This window comes from Rhagoletis zephyria, unplaced genomic scaffold (assembly GCF_001687245.7).
Source record: "Rhagoletis zephyria isolate East Lansing unplaced genomic scaffold, Rhagoletis_zephyria_1.1 Rzeph_scaffold_00143, whole genome shotgun sequence".
NCBI lineage: Eukaryota > Metazoa > Arthropoda > Insecta > Diptera > Tephritidae > Rhagoletis > Rhagoletis zephyria.
In genome coordinates, this window is record NW_016157227.1 from 33007 (window position 1) to 44221 (window position 11215).

The following is an 11215-nucleotide window of genomic DNA, read 5'->3' on the forward strand; positions in this document are numbered from 1 at the left end:
CGTTGTTTTCTGATAAAATTATTTATTTCCAACTGATTTAAGGCGTATTTTAGTTGTTTTTGGGCATTATTTAATAGGTATTTTGTTGTTTTGATATTGATGTTGGTTTGCGTTATTTCTATATTTAAGATTTTAATTAGAAAACTCCGTTTTGTCTTTTCAATTTGTTGTTTTATCCTATCAGAGTCGGTATTTACTTCTAAGTTTTTGATTGAATTCTTCAAGTGGTTGGGGATAAGTCCATACCTTTTACATTCTAATAAGAATTTCAAATCTTCTTTCTGATTTGCTAATTTTTGATTTTGTTTGCTGTAATGTTTGAGATTAATACATGTATTCTCCCCGTATTTGTATCTCATGTGTTTGTAAAAATCCTTCATTTTGTTCCTTGTATTTTTGTTGGTGACAGGAATAAACAAAAATATCGGCAGGCCTTCCGAGATTCAAATCTATCTTTTTTGTCCGATCAGTTCAAATTTATTTTATTTTATGTTTGTAGGCTAGTCTGATCTTTTCAGTTCTTGTGCGAATAAAACTACTTTATTCCACTTTTCACCCGACGTTTCGCTAAAACTTTTTTAGCATCCTCAGGGGTAGTGTTTATTTTATCTGTTACAACAAATATACAAAAATACAAAAAAACACACACATTAAGTATTAACCGAAAAAACAAGAATGTATACATATATAACAACAAATTGAATTTAATGACAAACCAACTTACATCGTTTAGATATTCAAACATAGATATGTATATGTATAAATACTTAATCACTAAAAAAAGAAAATATGTCCATACCACTTGATGTGGTAGTTTAGTCAGTACTGAAAATTTCATTTCTGTAAACAAGTTATGTATGCGGCCGCAATGTTGTCTGTATCTTCCTTCTTATTAATTGTCATTTCTCGTTTTTGCATAATTCTAAGGCTCTCTATTGTGTATCGAATCTGTTCTCTTCTTTCTTTGTCAATAATATTTGTGTTCGCGAAATCAGCTGTGTGTCCACTTGTTAAAATGTGCTGTAAAATGTTCCTTATGTCCGCGTCATGTTCGAAATTGAAATTAATAAGAAGGAAGATACAGACAACATTGCGGCCGCATACATAACTTGTTTACAGAAATGAAATTTATAGAACTTATAGAAAAAGATTAAACAAGTATCGATTTTCAGCTAGTAAATGGCGATTTTCCTATAGCTAGAGATGGAATCCTAGGTAAGGACTTTTTAATAAATTACCTTTGTAAAGTTGACTATGAAACATTCATAATAACGATAAATATCAAAAACAAAGAATATATTTTACCAATAGAAACGAAACTACCATTAACAAAAAAGATGAGAGATTCCACCCAGAACTGAAATAATACTACCTATTAAATTAAATATACAGGAAGACAGCGTAGTCTTTAACCAAGAAATACAAAAAGGCGTATTTCGAGCAAACTCGATTGCACCTGCCAAAGATATTTCCCATGTCAAGTTAATGAACGTTAACGGTCATGCAGTCCATATTGAAAATTTAAACACACGACAGAAAAACTAAGAAATTACAATATACTGAATACAAATAGCGAAACAACTATATACAACGCTGAACGTTTCCATAGGTTGATAAAAGAATTAAAACTGAGAAACCTAGATAAAGATACAGAAACAGAACTAAAATAAATTTTCCGCAAATACCAATCGATTTATAATTTTGAAGGAGAAAAACTTTCAGTAAATAACTTTTACAACCAAAAACTTAATTTAACAGACAACGAACCGGTATACATAAAGAACTACAGACTACCACAAACCCAGCAAGAGGAAATATAAAGACAGATACAGGGAATTGTTGATAACGACATCATCGAACCGCCAGTCAGCCCATACAACTCTCCATTACTGCTAGTACCCAAAAAGAGTGACAACGACAATAAGAAATGGCGTCTAGTAGTGGATTACAGAAAATTAAATGATAAAATAGTAAATTACAAACTCCTATTTACAAGATTAGAGGACGTGTTAGATGTCTTAGGAAGAGGAAAGTATTACACAACTCTAGACATGACAAGTTCTTTTCACCAAATACCTTTACAAAACGGTTCAAGTCCACCAACAGCATTTTCCACACAAGACGGACACTACCAATTTAAACGATAGTCATTCGGATTGAAAATATCATCAAACAGTTTCCAAAGGATGTTAACAATTGCACCAAGCGGTTAAAAATCAGAAGCTTTCCTTTATGTAGATGACATCATTGTTTTTGGATGTTCTTTAAAACACTACAATAAAAACCTCTTTAAAAGTTTTTGAAAGACTAAGATATTACAACCTCAAATTAAATGCAAGCAAATGTAAATTCTTGAAATCAGAAGTCATTTATTTAGGACATTTAATAACGTAGAAAGATATCAAAACCGACCCAGCTAAATGTGAAGTAGTACGCCATTATCCAAGACCAACAAATCCAGATGAAACAAGAAGATTTATAGCATTTTTCAATTATTAATAATAATAATATAATAATAGTTTGGCGCTTACACATATGTTAGTGTTTGGCCGAGCTTCTCCTCCGATTTGTGGCGTGCGCCTTGATGTTGTCACACAAAGCGGGGGGACCTACAGTTTTACGCCGACTCCGAACGGCGATTGTATTTTTATCAGAAGCTGTTTTCATGGCAGAAATACACTCGGAGGTTTGCCATTGCCTGCCGAGGGACGACCGCTGTTAAGAAAAAACCTTTTCCTACATTTTTTGCGATGTTGCTTTGACCAGGGCTTGAACCCAGGCGTTGCGGAGTGGAAGCGCGCACTGCTTACCACTACACCACAGCGGCCAGACGTTTTATTCCAGACTTTGCACAAATCGTCAAATGTCTAAGTTCTCTGTTGAAAAAAGGAAACTCCTTCATTTGGTCTGAAGAATGCGAAAAAGCATTTAATGGTTTAAAAGAGAAGATATTTAACCCACCGATACTACAATACCCAAATTTTGACAAACCATTTATACTTACAACAGACGCGACAGACTTCGCTTTAGGAGCTATTTTATCACAAGGAGAAATAGGTCACGATTTACCAATATCATACGCAAGTAAATCATTACAAAAACATGAAATCAACAAACCCATTATAGAGAAAGAGTTATTAGCAATCCATTGGGGAATTAATTATTTTAGAATTTAACTCTATGGCAGAAAATTCAAAGTAGTAACTGACCACAGACCACTAATGTCATTGTTTTCCTACAAAATCCATCATCGAAAATTATAAGAATTAGGATAGGTTTATCAGAATATGACTTCGAAATTGTATACAAACAAGAAAAAACTAACGCATATTCATTATCACGCATCAAGTTGGACAGTGACATACTCAAATTTATGATTCCTATGAGTAAAAGTAAAAAACGATAGGAAAAGTGTTAACGTTACAACAAGGAGCAAGGCCGCAAAATTTAAAAATATTAACGAAAGGTATTAGCGCAAGAAGATACAAATACGGGTACACGCATTAACAAAGACAACACAACTTCCAAGAAGCCTGATCAACTTCACATTTGGGACTGTACATCTTTTAATGACGTATAGAAAATAAGGAAAACGAAGTTTAATATTGAAAAAGAAAGTAGTAATACAATTGAAATAATTAATAAAGAAGTGTACATAACTTGTAGCGATGACCCTTTGAATCTAGATTCAATCTTGGAGAAACTACATAGTTTACTAAGAAATTCACATATAAAGGAGCTAGCCCTTTGTGAAAAAAAATGTATATTTAAAAATATTAATATTAATGCATTCAAGAAGAATATAATGAATTGGAAATTAATGAACGCGCGCCAATAAAAATACTTATATACAAAGCTCCAAGGGAAATAGAAAGCATGATACTTAAATACAAACTGATAGACGAATTTCATTGCTCGAACGTTGCAGGTCACTTAGGAATTCGACAAACTATTTTAAAACTCAAACAAAGATATATTTGGAAAAATGTAAGACAGATAGTCAAAGAATTTATAAACAACTGCAGAAAATGCATACAAAACAAAATAGTAAGACAAACAAAAGAACCACTTGTAGTGACAGACACGCCAACGTCAACAATCGAAACTATAACGATTGACACTGTAGGCTCACTACGCATATCAAACGGCTACAGATACATATTAACAATGCTATCTGATTTATCGAAATTTGTGATAGCACACCCAATTGTAATCAAAGACGCAAAACCAATAGCAACCATTTTAGTTGAACAACTAATTCTCAAGTACGGTGTCATTAAAACTATAAATTAAGCAAAATATAAACATATAAACACACGTAAAGTATCTGCATAACTCCACTTACAAAAAATTTATTTCATCACTCAGACGAAATAAATTTTTATACCCGAGCGCACTTGTGCACAAGGGTATTATAACTTTGTTCACATAACGGTTGTTTGTAACAGCCAAAACGAATCGAGATAGATATAGACAAATGTTTACATAAATGATCAGGATGAAAAGAGAAATCGATTAAGCGGTGACTGTCTGTCCGTCCGGCTGTGCACACGATAACTCGAGTGAAAATTGAGATATCTTAACGAAACTTGGTACGTGCACTTCTTTCGGGCGTAGGACGGATGGTATTGAAAATGGGCAAAATCGGACAATAACCACGCCTATCTCCCATATAACGGTAATTTTCAGATATATGAAAACTGCGATATTTTAGTAACTGCTGAAGATTATTCACTCAAAATTGATATTTACAATAATATTCAGACGAAAAATAAGAATATTATAAATTTTTGGGAAATGGGCGTAGCCACGCCCACTTATGGTTACATGTGTATATTTTGGTAACCGCTGCACCAATTTCTTCCAAACTTGGCACAGTTGTTGGCCTTGGTACAGCATACCAAATGGCTGAAAATTTTTAAAATCGGACAATAACCACGCCCACATCCCATATAACGGTAATTTAGAGAAATACAAAATCTTCGATAAATCAGTAAATATTAAAGCTAATTTATTCAAAATTGATGCTTGCAACAATTCTTTACCAAGAAATACGTTTATGGTAAAATTTTGGAAAATGGGCGTGGCACCGCCCACTTATGATCACATATATGTATATCGGTAACCGTTCTACCAATTTGTACCAAACTCGGTATTTTTATTGTGCTTGCCACATAAAAGCAAAACGTTGAAAATTATTGAAATCGGACTAAAATTACGGCCGCTTTTCATATAACGGTATATTTCAGAAATGCTTGAAGCTGCAATATTTCGAAATTTAAGGACGCTAACTTACTCAAAATTGATACACCCCGGCTTACCATCTAGCGGTAGCTTTCGGAAAGGTGAAAAAACATATATTTAATACTTGCGCCGGGTATTTAATGTTCGGCTCCACCCGAACTTAGACTTTCTTACTTGTTCTTTTTGACGGTAAGGGTGTAGTGATCACACACACCAAATGCAATAGAAGCGGCAACCTACAAATGCACACCCAAAGCGATATGAGCACAGCGAACTAGATAAATATGCTTTTGAGGGCAATGCTGACCAGGCAGATGTTATTAATATTTACGACTGCCGTTTGCAAGCAGAGTATCTCAATTATGCGCGCTGCTTCCGCTAACCGCTGCATATTTTGATTGGCTGCTTCTCGATCACTCGCAAGTAGAATAGTTCGGGAACGTACTCAGCGCTGCTAGCTGCCTCATCATTAGTTGCTTCCACATTCAGCAATGCAATGATAGTGAAAACGAAAAGAGAGAGGCGGAGTTATGAAAATCACTTTCGGTGACAAATTTTGTATAAATAGCTTTAAGTTTGTTCAATAAAAAATTACAGTTTAAAAAACTAAAACCTCGCTTTTATAATTTCCATTCGTACTGCCATCGGGTATGTAACTTGAGAATAGAAGACGCTGCATCTTTTAGGCTCATCAATATTACATAGTTACATCCCGAGCTAATAAAAGGGAGGTAAAAATAGACTAGAAATATCAAGACAAACAACTTGCACTCATTTGCAGCAGCAGACGAGCGAGGCGAGTAAACGAACGAGGCAAATGAGGCAAGCAGATTAGACAGGCAAACGGTTTGTTTGGTCAGCAAAAATGTATGGGATACAAATTGCATTAACTAAGAATTTCGAGTAAAGGATTGTACGCACACATGCAGATATGTATATACATTCATATGTACATATACAGATGCATGCAACTAATTAGCAACGAAATTCAAAACGATATTGCTTGCAAATTATGTTTATTTATTTATTTTTAATAATTTTCATTTAAAATATAATTCAATCTATATCAGAAACCACAATAACAAAAGTTGCACAGCTCGCGCAATTTGAAAAAAAATTAATCAAACTTAAAAAAATCGTCATCAAAATTTCAATAACACATGATACATTTTTTTTTTACATGGAAAAAAATCCGCAACACCCTCGACAAAAAAAATTCTAAAAAATCAACGGCAATTTTTAGCAACTTGAAACTTGCACTTTATTATACTAAAATTGAATGGGCTACAAAACTGCATACCCGAAAATTTTCTAAATATTCTAATTAAAAATTTTGAAATTTTGATGACGATTTTTTTAAGTTTGATTAATTTTTTTTCAAATTGTGCAAGCTTTGCAACTTTTGTTATTGTGGTTTCTGATATAGATTGAATTATGTTTTAAATGAAAATTGTTAAAAATAAATAAATAAACATAATTTGCAGGCAAAATCGTTTTGAATTTCGTTGCTAATTAGTTGCACGCATCTGTATGTATGTTTTTATTTATGTATATATTCTCATGCACAGAAGAATAGATGGGTGCTATTTTGACCAGTTTTATCTACTAGGTAGGCACATATGTGCGTACATATCTATGTAAGTATAATTTTTTTAATGTTCAATACGTTCTTATAAAATTTCTACTTATACACTTAGGTATCTTTTTATGCGGTCCTTTTTTATGCGGATTCGAATTCATGCGGTTTTTCAAACCCTTTTTTCGCTGTAGCGATTTTGCTTTTTTGAGAGCTTTTATTACTTTTTTTCAATGTGTAAGGGGCAATACTTTTGATAAATAATTTGTCTTTGTATTTTTACATACAAGTAATTCGACTTAGTAACTATGTTACATATGTATAAATGAGAATATAATATTTATAAAAATCATTATTTTGTCGTTCATTTCATAAATGAGTAGGACATTAGCATTTTCAAATGAATATTCCTGTTTTATTCCCCATACATATGTATGTATGTAGTATAATACAAACTACTATTTGGGATGTTCAACAGTATTTGATAATAAAGGCTGGTCCACATAGAACTTTCGCGTTGACTTTGTAGTTGGCGTTATTTTGACAGATCGCACGTTAAAAGTATGCGTTCTACAATGAAGCTTGGCAGAGACTACTTTGACCACTAAATTAACATATTAACGAGAGATAATTTAATATTTCATATCAATAATTGCATGAAAAATTATATTTCTAGCCCTCATTTGATTAAAAGGAAAAAAACATTTCATATAATTTTATTTATTTGCAACAGCTGGCGACCGACGCAGCGATCTTTCTGCTTTGTGTTGGCCTTAGCGTTGCCAAATTTCGGCTATGTGGACGGCTGCTTTGAAATTCAACGCCAACACAACGCCAAAGATGTATGTGAACCGGCCTCTATTCTTTGTTTACGCAAATTTTCCCATGTCTACATATCCATACATACATACATATGGACATATGTCCTTGAAGAACAGGCCACAATAAAATTTTGCCACCAAGGATTATATTTCATTCAGGTATACAGCATAACTGCTACAAGTATCAAACTATTTTGGGGGTGTTAACAAGTGCTTCCTTGTTTTTTGTTTCTGCGACACAAACGATTATAATATCTTCGTCACTTTTCACTGTAAAGACAAAATACATGCAGATGTAAATATGTACATACATAAAAACATACATACATAAATACGTACATACATACATATATAAATATGCATGTTATGTATGTACATATGTATGTATATAACTCTAAAAAATATTTCATTCCATAATCTATGCTTATGTATGTAATAAATTTTATTTGTTGTTTTAAATGCTGCCCTAATATAATATTCACATATTTACATACAATTATTAACATACTTTCGTACATAATCTATTTACATACATTCCCACATTTTTATGCACAAAAATGCATGTGTTGTATAGTTACGGTGACCATAAATATGAATTGGAAATGCAGGACAACTTTTCAAAAAATATACCTACATATCGTCACCTGTAATGCAACAAAACGTAACAACATCGTAAATGAAATGGAAAAAGTCGTGACTAATATTTTAATTTTTTTTCATAAAATGATGTAATTCGATGAGATCCATCATATAAATCAAAAAGTGGGTTTTGAATTTTTTATTAGTTATGACTTTTAGCATTTCAACGATGATGTTTGTTACGCTTTTGCATTTCAGTTGACGATACAAGTATAGAAATTGGATTAATAATTTAAAAAAAATATATTTTTTCTTTGTTATTTTTATACAACGTATGTAAATACATATGTATGTATGTAAACTTTGAATATAAATCACATTTTCTTCATTGGTATTAATCTTTTTTTTAATGAATATTTGTAAAATTATAATACAACATATTATAATTACACTAGTTTACACGAGAAATGGACCTCTGTAAAATTGTATTTTCTAGGCAAACTTTGGGTCGTTGAACACGAAAACAATACCCATTTCTTCAAAGAAGCGTTTTCGAGATATTCACAAAAAACGTTATTCGTCAATATCTCTTTAATCGACTTAAACGACCTACAGATTGAAAAGTATTGATGTTCCCTTTACAAAAATACATATATAATTTGTGCAGAATGTGCCATAATGTCTACATTTCTCATCCGATTTTCATTACCTTAGGCTCAAAATTTACTGTAATGATTTCACTTTTATGTCGAATTTTAAAAATAATGAAAAATAGAATCAACTAAGTGTGAAATTTTCACAATTATCGAAAATTTCACTTTCTTCGACTTTGGTCATTTGTAACACTTTTCATTGAAATCGGCACAGGCTAAATGTTTTTCTAAGAGGCACATCGATACCTTTCGAACTGTTGGGCCATTAAGTTGATTAATATTGACGAATAGCTCCGAAAAATACAAAAAAAAACTCGTTTTGCGAAAAAATCTCGGAAACGCTTCTTTGAAAAGATAATTGCGTATTGTTGACGTGTTAAGCGAACCAAAATTAGCTTGGAAAACGTTTATTTCTTAGATTCAAGCGATAAATCAAAATTTTTAAAGCAGTGTTACTGGGATTTTTGAAGCTGGTGTTCATTGGCCTTACAAAATTTAGAACGCATTGACTTGTTGAAGCTTCTAAATCAGCCTCATCCTCATGTAGTTATCAATCAGTTATCGACATTGCTTATATGTTGATAAGTAAGGGACTCCCGCTTTTTATTCTAAAATATCGAATAAAATGCGGGACAAAGGCAGGACACCTGGAAAAAATCAGTACATTTTGAGGTTTTTCTGTTTCGAAAAACCACGCACGACAGACCATTAAATAATAGTACGGTCCTGCAAAAAACAGAACGGATGGTCACCGTATGTATAGTACACTCGGAGCGCTCGCTCGTCGCTTAGGCCGTGGTTACGCCACCAATTTCGATTGGCAATCACCGTGCAATTGTTGTTGTGCACAGCACGGAGTGAGAGAATTTTTGAAATCGAACAGCCAGCACGATTTGCTGGGTGAACCGAACAGCCAGCACGCCAATTTTTCAGGGTGGCAATAAGCTATTTTGCGAAAAAGTATCAGTACTAAATGTTAGAATAGTAAAAAATATTTTATTATTATTATTATCAAGTAGATATTAAAAAAATATTATTATGAAAATTAAATATTAAAGAAAGACAAAAATATTAAGTTGTTCTTCCATTTTTCATGTTCCGACTTCAATTTTGATCATTCTTAGTTGCATTTTTACTTCAGTGCTGCCATTGTGTGCGAAATTGGATGAAATGGAAAAAGGCATTTCTTAAGAAGCCACTCTGTGCTCGCCAATCAGCAAACAGAGCGTAACCACTTCTCACCAATCACCGAAATTTTTCTCTTCTGATTGCCAATTAAAATTGTTGGCATAACCACGGCCTTAAGGCTCTGTTATACATACTTGGCATTGCTTGAGTGTTGTCACATAAGGAATCTGTTAAATGAGCTTCGCGTGTAAGCGGTTACTCAACGCACAGCATTACATACGTAGAAGTCTGTTGGTTTTTGATTTCTACGTAAAAATGGTATAGCAGTGCATGCAATGCCAAGTATGCATAACAGAGCCTTTACTCGTCTTATCTAGCAGAGCGAGTATGCAGACAGCTACTCGCCTCGCACTTCGAGCGAGGCAACACACAACAGCCTCGCTCGTTCAATAGGAGCGCGAGCAAACAAGCAGCGCTCGCTCGTTTGCCGAGCAAGCCAAACTTCTCGTGCCTCGCCTCATTGCGGCTACGAGTACGAGCTGCGAGCGCCTCGTTGCCTGCGAGGCATTGAGTAGGAGTTTGCTCGCTCGCTCGGTCGAACTCCGAGTTTTTGCCCACCAGGCTGGCGGTCTATAAGCATATCTATTATATATAATGTTATAGATTAAAATAAAAAATAATTTGGAAAATAAACCTTAGTATATAGGAAGGTAACCTTTGAAGGCAGCAACACGTGTTACAAAGCACGTTGATGTTCACGTTCAATCCATATTTCCAGTCTAAAATAGTAGTGGGACCGCCGTGGTCCCGGGTTTCGGCACCAAAAAATGTTGTGATTACAACTTACTTTTAGAAAATAAATGAAAAAGGCTCAAAATATTAAGAAAATTACTCTAGTTAGAGTAAACGTGTTTATTTGTTCGCCGTCGTAATCCAAGTGAGAGAGTCAAACTTAAGCGATATAGCAAATGCATAAAGTGTCGCTAAGAAGGACAGCGTAAGAAGGAGCTGATGAGAACATTAATATTAGTTCGCTCTTTGCGATGTTGTACTGCTTTATGAATATGATGATAATACATAGTTTGCACGTGCAATAATATATTTAACTTAAAATTTAGCAATATTTCATTCATACAAATTTAAGTATATTTAATTCGAATATTTTGGCTACATATAATACGGGAACTATGTGATTTATATGATTTTTGTTACAG